This window comes from Arvicola amphibius, chromosome 2, assembly GCF_903992535.2.
Source record: "Arvicola amphibius chromosome 2, mArvAmp1.2, whole genome shotgun sequence".
In the NCBI taxonomy this organism is placed as follows: domain Eukaryota; kingdom Metazoa; phylum Chordata; class Mammalia; order Rodentia; family Cricetidae; genus Arvicola; species Arvicola amphibius.
The window spans coordinates 173772131-173777114 of record NC_052048.2 but is presented as its reverse complement, the minus strand read 5'-3'; positions in this window follow the sequence as shown (position 1 = coordinate 173777114).

Here is a 4984-nt window from a genome sequence, read left to right as displayed (position 1 = left end):
CTGACTTGTATGAAAGATTGCCACTAGCAGCTTCCGAGCTGCATAGCATTATCTAATTAATTACCAGTGCGTTTTGTTTTTTCCAAAGCAAGAGCTGTGCAGGGCACATTTAATAACATTTTTCCTAAAGAAAGAAATATCAACATTGGCAGGATACCCTCCCCACACTTCACTGCAAAAACAAGCACAGAAATCCTCTTCTGCTCTCTGCTAACTTGAATTTGTCTAGCTTCATATGTGGCAATAGCCACTGCATCAGAGATATAATTTATCAATCAACTATTTATATTATAGGATTAGAATACAATGGATTTGCAGTTTAGCTCTCATAGCATTCAGGGAGAACACAGCACAAATGACCCCATGAAGCAGGAGGTAAAGTAAAATAATTACAAAATGCTGGGATGGAAGCCATCCCTCAGTATGAGCGTAAATACAATTCTTGGCATTGTCAAGAATCCAAGTATGATGAGGGAACGATAACAACAGGGATAAATGATGGTGCGGATCCAGAGCGAGAGGACATCGGGATGCATTGTGTACAATCCTTCCTTCAGGTTATACTACTCATGGTATTTCACCTACTGGGTACCTAATTGAGTGAAAGATCACTGGGATGAATTTTGGCTGCATAATTAGAAACTTAATAAAAGCTCAACACATGAATCAAGGAATGTAAACGAAAAAGTGAAGGAATGCTTCTTCCCTTTGAATGTCTGTAAGCACACAGACGGCTGGGTCTTTAGCAAGGATAAAGCACCAGCTTCAGGCTCTGTATAATTAAGTCTCCCAAACCATTGCTGTTCTAGCAGTATAAGACAATAAGTTAATGCAAAGAATGGGTTTTCTGTCTAAGCAATCGTCCTTTCATTCCAGCTGTGTGTTTTCGATGATTATATCTCTGCATTGCCCGTTGAGATACAGTCATTTTACTGTAACATTCTTCGAGTTGTTTTAGTATTTCTCTAGGCTGGACAACTTACAGAGGTTCATCCTTGTTTATTGCTGGATATATTGGATTCCTTATGAAGTGTTAATTAATGATGTTCATTGTAGTCACTAAATTCTCTTTCAATGAATGGACATGAAATTTTAAACTAAACAGTGCTCATTAGCTTCATATACTCATTCCATAAGTCCAGTGTAGATCAGAGTGTTTATTCCTGAAAATCACATATATGTAAACAATAAAAAGACCCAAAAGGAGGTGTTTATAAATCTATAGTTGTTCATATGCAGTTGAACATATGCAGTATGTTCACATTCATGAAAAAGAATAATTAAGGTAAAAGAGGCTGTCAGTTTGAGATGAGGGGGCATAGGAGGTATTGCAGAAAGGAAAATGAGGGGGAAATGTGATACAAATTTACTACAGTTAAATATATACATATATATATTTAAAAGCAGCACCATATATGACAAAGTGGAGTCATTATGACTTCAAAATTTTAATAGGTCCAATAACTCTAGTACAAGCATCTAGTCTAGGAACACAATTTAATAGATATTTGGAAATCTTTAATGTACATTGTGCTTTAAATATGCAGCCATTTCAATAAGGTAACTATGTGCCATAATAGAAGAAGTTATGAAGCATAGCTCTTCTCCCATGCTAGACTTTATAGTTTATATTTGAATGTGTTTATATATGTTAAATATATGGTACCCTACCACTTATCAATATTTCATTCTTCTATTCATTTAATCAGCCACCATAGCCCAGATCAATGAATGGAAAGATGCATAGATCTTATATGATAGAAATATTTATATCTTGGAACTAACAACTTGTTAGTTTACTGATTTTGAAGAAATTACTTAACTATTTAGTTTTTCCACTATAACGTACACAAGTACATTTAATTCACGGGGATTTTAAGAGATTTTAATGACTAACAAATATGTAAACTGTTTACTGTAATTCAGGAGCTATTAAAAGCAATTTTCTTAAATTGATTCATTTAGTAATCACATTTAAAATTATGCACGGAGGGACAATATTGTCCTTACTCAACAGATGAGGATACTGACAAATATGCCAGCAATGAACCATATTCAATGGTAGAGTTTGGTTTAAATGTAACAAGCATGTCTTCATCATCTATTACGTTCCATACTTGTACAAAGACAGTTGTCAATAATCGAAAGATTCTAACTCATTCTTTTTGTCTTTTAGATATAAGAAAACTAAAAAGATGGAAGAATATGCTGTTGATCAAATGTGGCATTCAACTAAAGCAGATAGCTTAGGGAATATTTGTTAGGTTAATTTTTATCTGTGAGCTTATTATTATAGTGTCTTGATTGTTTGTTCTTAATTATGGATTAAAATAGAGGCCACAGTAATCAGTCACTCTGATTTGTCTCCAGTACTCTCTCCTCACTTTCTGGATGTCATCCCATAGTTCCTCACCCTACTAAGGAGCCTGTACCTTGACAACCCTGTAAACCAAATCTTTCTTTATTTAGTTATCCAGTTGTCTGGCAAATTTGTTAAAGAATGATTCCAGCATAGTGCATCTGAAAGTCTTGCTTCCAGAATACTTAGTCATCTTCTTGGTGCTGCTTCAAGCCTCAATAGGTGTGTTAGACAAATTAAAGGATATGTGATGGATTCCATTATCTGCTCCCTAAACATGCGTAGAATAACTTATTCAGGAATATGTCTAGTGGTAATGTTACCTACATGATCATATTCCTGTGTTCCTTTTGTGATACCGAACTGTGGTAGTTGCAAAAAAATAAATAAATAACAGAATTACAAATTGTTCTTGGAGCTTCTCTTAAGACTGCTGAAGCATGTGTCTGTTCAAATCCATTTATTGAGGAAAGTTAACCAGTCAAGAAACAAAACAGGAAGATAAAAAGGATGACCCTGGAATACAAAGAGCATTATCAAATGTTTATGGGGGGATAAAACAACTAGTTTACTTTCCCAAATAGTACAATCTACCTGTATGATTGAGAGTGACTCAGACCCTGTTTCAATATAGGAATTTAATGTGCATTCTGTATAATATAAACAAATATTCTCTGTTGTTTTCTTTAAAATATGTAACACTCAATTTTCTGTCTCTGCCAAGTTTGCATAAGGGTATTCCTATATTGTTGATTTTCTAAAAAAAAAACCAACTTTTTCTTTCATTAATTTTATGTATTGTTCTTTTTTGTCTTTTTTTATTTCAGCCCTCAATTTAATCATTTCCTAGGGTCTATTCCTCCTTGGTGAGTTTGCTTCATTTTGTTCTAGATTTGTTAAGTCACTAATGTGGGACTTCTTTATTTCTTCCTTGACCCAGAAGTGATTCTGTTGAGCATTATTCAGTTTTCATGAGTTTGTATGCTTTCTGTAATTTGTGTTGTTGTTAAAATCTATCTTTAAGCCATGGTGATCTGATAAGGTACAGGGGTTTATTTCTTTATTTTTTTGTATCAATTGAGATATCCTTTTTGACTGACTATGTGGTCAGTTTTAGAGAAGGTATATGAGAAACTGAGAAGAAGGTGTACTCTTTGTGTTTGCATAGAATGTTCTATAGATGTCTTTTAAACACCTTTGAATCATAATATCTGTTAGTTCCTTTATTTCTCTTTCAATGTTCCATCTGGCAGACTTGTACATTGGTGAGAATGGGGTGCTGAAATCTTCCACTGTCAGTGTGTGGGTCTGATGTATAATTTAAGCTTTAGTAATATTCTTTGCATATGTTGGTGCCTTTGTATTGGGGTGTAAATGATCAGAATAGAGACTTCATATTGATGCAGTTAAGCTGTGATGAATATTAAATGTCCTTCTCCATCTCTTTTGATTAATTTAGTTTAAAATTTGTTTTGTTGTTAGTAGGACAGCTACACCAGCTTCCATCTTAAGGTCCTTTTGATCTTAAAGTCTTTCTCCAATCCTTTACTCAGAGGTAATGTCTGATTTTGAAGTTGAGGCATGTTTCTTTTATGTGGCAGAAGGATGGATCCTATTTTCATGCCATCTGCTAGCCTGTGTCTTCCTATAGGCAAGTTGAATTCATTGATATTAAGGAATATTAATGACCAGTGATTGTTACTTCCTGTTATTTTTTTGGTGGTTGTATGTGTGTTTCCTTTTTGGGGGATTTGCTGGTGTAGGATTATCAATTGCCTATGTTTTCCTGGGTACAGCTAACTTCTATGGTTGATATTTCCCTTCTTGAACTTTCTGTAGGACTCAATTTGTGGATAGGTAATATTTAAATCAGTTTCTTTTTCTTCATGGGATATCTTGCTTTCTCTGTCTATGGTGATTGAAAATTTCCTGGATGTAGTAGTTTAGGGTAGCATCACTGCCCTCTTAATGTCTGCACAACATCTGTTCAGGACCTTTTGACTTTTGGTGTCCCCACCAAGAAGTTGGGTGTTACTTTTATGGCTCTGCCTTTATGTGTTACTTGGTCCTTATCCTTTGCAGCTCTGCATATCCTTTATTTATTCTGTATGTTTGGTGTTTTAATATTACAATTATTATGTGATGAGTGAGCCTTTTGGGCAGGGGGAGTCTTAGTCTATTTGTTGTCCTGTAAGCTTCTCGTACCTTCTTTAGGTTGGGATAGTTTTCTTCTATGATTTTGTTAAATATATAATTTTTTTGTTCCTTTGAGCTGGTATTCTCCTTCCTCTATCCCTATTTTTTCTTAGGTTTGGTCTTTTCATGATGTCCTAGATTTTCTGGATGTTTTTTGTTATGATTTTGGTGTCTTTAATGTTTTCTTTCACTGATGAATCTATTTTTTCATTGTGTCTTCACAGCCAGAGATTTTTTTCTTCTATCCCTTGCATTCTGTTGGTTATGCTTACATTGTATTTCATGTTCATTTACCCAGAATTTCCATTTCCAGAATTCTGTTGGTTGGGTTTTCTTTATTGCCTCTTTTTAAATTTCAATTCTTGAACTTGAAATTTAGATTTCCTTCACCTGTACGATTGTTTTCTCTTGGCTTTATTTTATTTCTTT